At 39.3% G+C, this 8,560-nt stretch overlaps 1 protein-coding gene across 3 annotated transcripts in view; it reads right to left on the reverse strand.

Moving 5' to 3' along the window:
- LOC124117456 (OTU domain-containing protein 7A-like) overlaps positions 1-8,100 on the reverse strand; it is a 45,037-nt gene extending 36,937 nt beyond the window's left edge. The window contains exon 1 of one of the 3 annotated variants that reach the window (XM_046479361.2): positions 8,028-8,100. The gene's annotated coding sequence lies outside the window, so the exon portion shown is untranslated. Of the gene's footprint in view, positions 1-7,468; positions 7,800-8,027 lie in introns of those variants that run through there. The other 2 variants (XM_046479363.2, XM_046479360.2) reach the window with 2 other exon arrangements.
- Between the last annotated feature and the right edge of the window lie 460 nt (positions 8,101-8,560).

The raw sequence follows: 8,560 nt of genomic DNA on the forward strand, positions 1-8,560 counted from the left end.
TATCAGCGTGTCTGTAGCCTAGTGGTACACTCATTGAGCTACAGATACGAAGGTTGCATGTTACACTCACTGGGCTACAGACACAAAGGTTGCATGTTACACTCACTGGGCTACAGATACGAAGGTTGCATGTTCGATCCTCGGGAATATAAAGAAAACATTTGTCATTTGATTTTACATTTCATTATATTGTGTTCAAGTGCAAAATGAATTTCTAGTGAGAAACATTAATATGTTACAATCTAAACGGATGTTGTATTAATACAATCCCCGGGATATATTAAAAAATAAAATCCTGGGGATATTATAACATCCCTGTATGAGACTTAACCCGACTGGAAAACATGACCAGCGATAGAATTTGGCACTAGTCCTGTAGTCCTTGCCAAACAGCCCAATAGTTAAGATATCATAAGGACCAGTTGAAATTGCCACTTTTAAGGATTTGTACAATATGTTTTCATTATAAGGACTAGTGGCGTAAAAATGTTAGTTTCTTTCACTGATGACATCGCTGGAGGTTTGTAAATCAAGGTAAAACCCTGAATGAAGATCTCAAGGACCCCAGTTCCCATTAAATCTGTCACTGACTGTAATGAAACTTGTAACTGTGGACCTGTACAGGGACATTCCTTTCAACCCTCACCCTACCATCACCTCCTGGTCAACTGACCACTCAAACAACTACAGCTGTCACCAATTATCCTGAAATGACCCTGGCAATGAAAGACACATGGCGACTGTAAACCTGTTCCACCACAAACAACATTCCCTCATTATAACAATTACCCCATTATAACATAAGTCCTGTATATCAAAATTCCAAGGCAAAATGAAAACAACAAAACCACACAGGTGCCATACCATGTATCTTCATTTGATATTTATTAAATTGTAATTACAACAAGCTCCAAATTGACCTGCAGGAAGCAGCACTAGACTGACCAGGAGAGAGGGTGTCTACAAGACTGAGTCTCGGGACATGCAGTTGACCGACCTCCACTGGGAACATACAAACAATCTGAATCCTGATCACTGACGTCTTGCCACATATCAGATTAGGTCTAAAAACAACCACTTACTGCATATAATCACATTCCACACTCAGTATATACTCCACAGCTTAATATGAATACCTCATAACACTTGAGTACTCCGCTTATATTAGCTCCATCATGTTCAAGCAGGGATCGATTTAACTGCTGGCCCATTGGCCCATGGCCAGTTAAAATTACAAAGGGCTTTCTGAAACGTGAAGTAGATAGCCTGTCTGGCTAATCAAGATTTCACCCCTTCTCCGTGTATGTTTAATTTTATTGAATGGATCACCTCGGTAGAATGTCAACCGGCCGCCATTTTGTAATGTTGTGTACAACAACTTCTTTATTTGCTCATAAATCGCCTTGAAATGTGGCAAATGGAAGAAGATTTAATCTTAGGGCCCAGGAAAAAACATTTTAGGGGTGAGAAGTTCTAAAATTTTGAGTACCCTGCTAGGTGCCAACAAACCCTCAGCAGAGCTACAGATAAGCTGTGCGTAAAATACCCCCCAAAAATATTCAAAACCCAATTACTTTCAATTAACTTGTGTACAGAAACACATGCATTTTAAAAATGAAAAACTCAAATCATAAAAACAGCTCGCTTAAATACACAATGAAGCTTTTTCAGCATGTGTACAATGGCGCTAATATCCGAAACACAATAACGAGCTAATTTACTTTCAGAGTCAAGCCTTCAAGAAAATAATTATTTTTTTTTTTAAATCTAATTTTTTTAGCTCATTTGGGGGAAAACCCAATAGAGTGATGAAGAGATGAGTGAAAAAATATTTGTTACCCAATGAAAAATGTAATAACCCAAATAAAATAGAAACCTTCGAGTAAAAACTCAATTCCTCAAAAAGTTATCTGGAACTCTGCCTTTAGGTTCAGCCACTTCGTGGCCTCCATCATTTAGTTGTAGGCCAGTTAGTTTGGAGAAGGGCCAGTAACATTTAAGTGGAGCAAGCCCTGCTGGCCCCCTACAGATTTGTTGTTAAATCTACCTGTGTCGTGCATGTTCCTGGAGTGAAAGTCATAGACCAATACAACATCAGCGACAGGAGCAGGCAGTGACAAGGACATGTATGAATACTGCGTGCAGAGAGTGTTTGTTTGGCTCCATTGTATGCAATATTCCTCCTATATGTCTGTGGTCTATAGTAATAAAGTCTGGACAAGACAAACCAGTGGCTGATATTGAGAGTGATGTCCCTAGCTATTGGCTACAATGATACTATCAACAGTCTCACTGCCTAATCTAATGTAGTCACCATTTTATAGTAATATAGTGTTGATGACCTTTTCTACCCTGGGTCTCCACAGTTCTGTGTGAACAGCTTTTGAAATACCTTATAAATAGTTGGAACTGAAAATCTGGATTGCGAAATTGTGAAAGAAACTATTTGCACAAGTTTCCACCTATGTTTTAATGACAAATGATTCCCTGATAAATTCACTATCTATTTTGGCCCTTTCATTCCCTTTACATTTCAGTCTTCCAAGAAACCAGTTGAACCACCTCAAACATGTAAAGTCTACAAATACTGATTAATGTTTCCTGTCATACATAGGGTGAGAGTACCTCAAACACTGTCAAAGAAAGAGTCCTTTCCTGCATAGGGGGAGGCATACCTCAAACACTGTCAAAGAAAGAGTCTATTCCTGCATAGGGGGAGGCATACCTCAAACACTGTCAAAGAAAGAGTCTATTCCTGCATGGGGGAGGCATACCTCAAACACTGTCAAAGAAAGAGTCTATTCCTGCATAGGAGGAGGCATACCTCAAACACTGTCAAAGAAAGAGTCTATTCCTGCATAGGGGGAGACCTACCTCAAACACTGTCAAAGAAAGAGTCTATTCCTGCATAGGGTGAGGCATACCTCAAACACTGTCAAAGAAAGAGTCCTTTCCTGCATAGGGGGAGGCCTACCTCAAGCACTGTCAAAGAAAGAGTCCTTTCCTGCATAGGGGGAGGCATACCTCAAACACTGTCAAAGAAAGAGTCCTTTCCTGCATAGGGGGAGGCATACCTCAAACACTGTCAAAGAAAGAGTCTATTCCTGCATAGGGGGAGGCATACCTCAAACACTGTCAAAGAAAGAGTCTATTCCTGCATAGGGGGAGGCATACCTCAAACACTGTCAAAGAAAGAGTCCATTCCTGCATATTAGGAGGCCTACCATATACCTTTCCAAAGAAAGAGCTCAATCTAAATGAAGGCTGCGTTGTTTCGCAAAACAATCACATGTCAGATGTCAACGTAATATTACAAATCTACTTCATTTCTTCTACATCTCAATTCTAAAATGTTGATTTTAACAAAAGAAACCTCACCACAGTGCGATTAAATCGCCACAACAATATAATGGTGCGAAACAAGACGATTAACTTTGTTTTTGAGATACAGAATGGTACAGGTCAATGGTAATTTTGGAACTGTTAACATTGGTTAACTCAGCAAATTGTTTAGCAAAGAAAGTCTATATTCCAAATGTTTCTTAAAAAGTGGTTGGTTCCCCTGACCTCCTCCTCCATGGCCTAGTGTATAAAGTGTCTGCCTTGAGAGTTGCAGGTCTGTTGTTTGATCCCTGGCTGCTACATACCAAAATATGTTAAAAGATGGTATTAGTTAGTAGAAACCAAGTCATCTCAGAGTCAGTATAATGTCTCAGTGCAGTACTCATGTTGAAGTGCAGCATAGTGTCTCAATGGCCTAAGACCAAAAAACAGCAGAAGTCCAGACTAAACAAGCAGCAACACACCCACACCCACACCCCCACCCACCCAATTGCTGTATTTGTACAATGATCTTGGATACGACATTAAAACCTATTTCATCTTACCTCACTTTTATTTAACTCTGCAGCAAGACGTCACTTTCGAATGCTCCAGGAAGCATCTCGTTCACGCCTATTGGAGTGCTCATATGACTTATTCCTGGTCAACCCTCTTACAAAGGAAGAGCACTTCTCGAAGATCAAATTTGTCATGAAGCACGTAGTTAACCCTACTGACTGAAGCAAGTGAAAGCTGGGTAGTCATTAAGTCTCTTCCTCCACACTAACAGACACACCCTAATATACAATCTAAACACAGCCCAACATCTGTATCCATGACAGCCACTGAGCCAGTGTTAGAAATTAAGTGGGTCCTTCAAGTTTTCACTGCCAGAATATGGTATTGCCTTGTAGGGAGTCCCTAAAACTGTGATTTTTATACAAGATTATAACAGATCCCTTGACTTCCAATTCCTAATTTCAAATAGTTACATGTAAGTGTTATTCAAGAATGTTCATTTTTGATAAATAAAGACCCTAACCATCTCATTGAATAGTGTTGAAGTATTGTTAAACAGTCGCCATGGTTGCAAATCTCATAATCATCAATAGCTTTCTTGCAACCTGGGATTGAGTTAAATCACATCTTAATGAGGGGACAACCCCAAACGTGAGTGAGAACAGTGAATGTAGATGTTTACCATCTTGGAATAACCGAGGAGCATGGCTATGGTGTTGAAAAAACTTGACCATAATCAGCTTGAATCTTGGCACCAAACCCATTCCTGGTTGCAGTGCTACCTTGAACATGTTGAACCTGATGACAGCATGAGACGGCTGCACAATACCAGACAACCCCAGAACCTTTGTCAAACTCCAAAATTATTATTTTACTACATATGCTAATGATATTGTTAGTTTGATTCATGAAGCAAGTTAGAAATTGGCACTAGTCCTATAGTCCTTGCCAAACTGCCCAATAGTTAACTTAAAGTATCATAACGACTAGTAGAAATTTGCCTTTTTTAAGGGTTTTGTTATAAACATCATTATAAGGACAAGTGGACTAAAACAGTCCATCACTTATTCTTTGTTTGTTGTTTAACGTCGCACTCAGCAATATTCCACCTATATGACGGCATACTGTAAATAATCGAATCTGGACCAGACAATCCAGTGATTATTGACATGAGTGAGTGAGTGAGTTGGGTTTAACGCCGCTTTTAACAGTATTCCAGTCATATCATGGCGTGTCAGCTTAATGTGGGACGAAAGCCCTAAGTGATGCAGGTCTCAGACTTTTACCACTTCGGTGAAACCCACGAGCACGGGTATGGTGCTGACAAACCTAGAAACATAATCAGGGTGAACTGGGATTTGAACCCACAGTCATAGGTTTCTTGTGTGCCCAAGGGATGCAACTCTGCACAGCGAATCGCGGTGCCTTAGACGACTGGGCCACCCGTGGCCCCTGATTGACATGAAGGCCACAGGTACTTTATGGTTTACAGCGTGTTTACTTACACATTAGCTTGAGCACACTGTGTACCATTTCAAAAGAACAGACGCAAATACCCTGTGTAAATATCATCTGTCTAATTTGGCCTGATACTTGCCTTCAAGTTGACTGTCAATCTGTTTAGTGGCAACTACTTACATGCAAACTCTGTATTGACTTTAGCATGTTTAGTCATTGTGGTGTTAAGAATTGCATACCCTAGTTCTATCAATAACAATAAGACAGTGAAACTGTAAATAAACGGTATTCAGCTACGCTGTGCAACACTAACACATTTGTGAAACCTTACAACAAGAACAGGCCATGAAACTTTGTTACTTACCACAGTTGTGTTTTTGTACAATTCTATAACCTCCAATATGTTTTCATTTTAATGAACAGATTTAATCCCTAGATAATCATGTCATTGGTTTGTGACTGAAACCAAACAGTCATTGATAAAAACAATTACGTGGAGCAATAGTAATGAAATATCCATGCACAAAAGAGCAAAATGCATTCTAGACACATTTCATGCCCTCTGCTTCAAGTAACCCGGAAACCATCATCATCAATGATTGATTATAAACTAATATGTCCTGGTACAACAATCTTCACAAGAAAGCAACATGCTACTTGGTTTACAAGTGAAGGCAGATCTACTATGATCCTGCTCGTCATTGATGGAGTCAATATATCGGAAACAGCTTACAGCAAGGAGAGTCATAAAACCTGTAATGGATCCTTCACATGCAAACTCCTGCAGGAGCACCAAGATTGATTGTGATCAAAATTAAGCGTAAATTTTGACAAAATTCAATGCAGATGTTGTGTCGGTTAACAGAATCAATAACAAGCCTGTCAGTCTGTCAGCTTATGACACAGGGATCTTGTCAATATGGATACATGGTTTCCTCAACTTAATGATCAATTATATATTTGGAATCATAAATGTTTCACGACTGTTTCTGTATATTGTGCCATACTTACTCTGATGTCCTTATGTTATAGAATATGGCTTTCCTGAAGAAAGCATGAAACACATCAATCACACATTATACCAGTGTTGAATAGGATTGATTGATTGATTCTTGTTTAACGCCTAACTCAGCAATATTCCAGCTATATGACGGCATTCTGTAAATAATCGAATATGGACCAGACAATCCAGTGATTGACATCATGAGCATTGATCCACATCCACAATTGGGATACGATGACATGCATCAAACCAAGTCAGTGAGCCTGACCACGCGATCCCGTTAGTTGCCTCTTAGGACAAGCATAGTCGCCTGTATTGGCAAGCTTGGGTTGCTGGAAACCTATTCTACCCCGGATCTTCACGGGTCTTGATAGGAAGGAGGTAAATTTGTAGATAGCTGACAGTTGACAGTATACTGGCTACGACAGGGAATGTCAGCGTGTCTGTCTAACGATAAAGGTACACAGAGGGCTAGAAGAGTTTCTGAATATTCAGGGTTGTTTTATCATTATTCTGGCTATTAAAAGTATTATTTCAGGATATTTTGCATCACTGAAGATGCCAAAAGTTTATGAAGTAAGATTAGGGCAATTGGAGGTTTAAATCAGATCATTCATACAACACTTTACTCATCAAATGCAGGTTTGATAGATGCATATGAACGCATACATGAATTCATACCTGGTTACATAAAGACAAAGCATCAACTTGACCCAGCTGTCCACTTATTACTGGTACAGTTATGTACACGCCCCCTAAACTGATGCGAGGTTGTTTGTGTTACAAGGACATTTAATCTGTCCTACTTTTAAAATTACAGAGGATTGAACATTTAAGTCAAAGTATATTACAACATGAAAAAATTAACAAATGCAATAGAGGTAGTTGTAGAATCTACATTCTTAATTATAACGCCAAACATTTCTGACACAGAAACAATCCAACTGGTACCCCACATAAACACATTGTGTAATCATAGAAATAATCTTGGTAATGTATTGAAATTTTCCCTCACAGACATGACAGAATATTTCATAACAATAACATAATAATTCATGTAAACATGCATCACACATGAATATTATGCCTGAAAACTCAACAAATCATCTAACTGATGCACAAACAACATTGTCAACAATTAAATCATCAGATCGCTTGGTAGGTTACCTTATGAGCTAAACCATAAATATATTCCTCATAAATCCTCCATGACAGGCAATATTCACTTCATAATCAGGTTTGGGGCAAAACTTCTGCTACCCACAGTTTCGTATTACACGAGATGGTTCACATACATCTACAATGACTACGTGTTTTCATTTTTTGTAGCAACACAATATAAATCTAACCAATGATCGCGGGGACACAATAAGGTGAGATTTGAACGCAGCACAGGGCGGTGTATGATTCATACATAAACAATGTGAAGTGGCCACGCATTTCTTATTTCGTAACATCGAGCAACTAACAATATACGTGTCCACTGTCATTTGCAAATAAATCAGTGCTTCTGTTAAAATGTTCTCGAATGTTGCAGTTCTGTCATCTGCCTTGCCCTAATCCTACAGTTTCAAGTTCAAAGCCAAGTTGTTTTGATCTGAAATATACTACAAATCGATCTACGTGGAACATACTGGAAAATTAGCAACAGACACATTGAGGGATTTCCCCTCCGTGTCTGACTCGCCTCTTGGGATTCTACAAGAAATAAATGAGCTGCCATTACCTTACTACACTCACTAATCCAAATCCTCTCCCGTTGGTAATTAGACATCCGCCATGTTTAACTTCCCGTCCACGTCCGCGCATGTGCAGTGAAGGCGGATTTAAGGTGCTCGGTGCGGGAAATACAAAGTTTCTGTGTCGGCTATTTTTTGACATTGCATGTCAGCCGTAAACTTTTCAGTTTTCGGCAATTAGAAGGTCATTGTGAGCGGATCCGCGCACAAATAACCATACATTTCAACAAACAAAAGGATAAATTCAAAGATTCTAGGAGGCGGATCAATGATTTGGAAAAAGGGGGGTGCACAATACCCACGGGCCATCAGTTTTCGCGCATGTAAGACTTGAATGACCAACACTTTCTTTCAAACTTTTCTTTCCCACTTACGCTGTAAGACATAGAGGACATACAGTCAAACAGAACAAGTTAATCTTCAACAAATGACAGATGTCATAACTTCGGATTGCTACTGCTCTGCTAGAAGGGAATAAAAATAATTATATACCACACCAATCTGTTTTCGTGATTACAGC

The sequence above is a fragment of the Haliotis rufescens genome, unplaced genomic scaffold, assembly GCF_023055435.1.
Source record: "Haliotis rufescens isolate VD_foot unplaced genomic scaffold, xgHalRufe1.0.p SCAF_1, whole genome shotgun sequence".
NCBI lineage: Eukaryota > Metazoa > Mollusca > Gastropoda > Lepetellida > Haliotidae > Haliotis > Haliotis rufescens.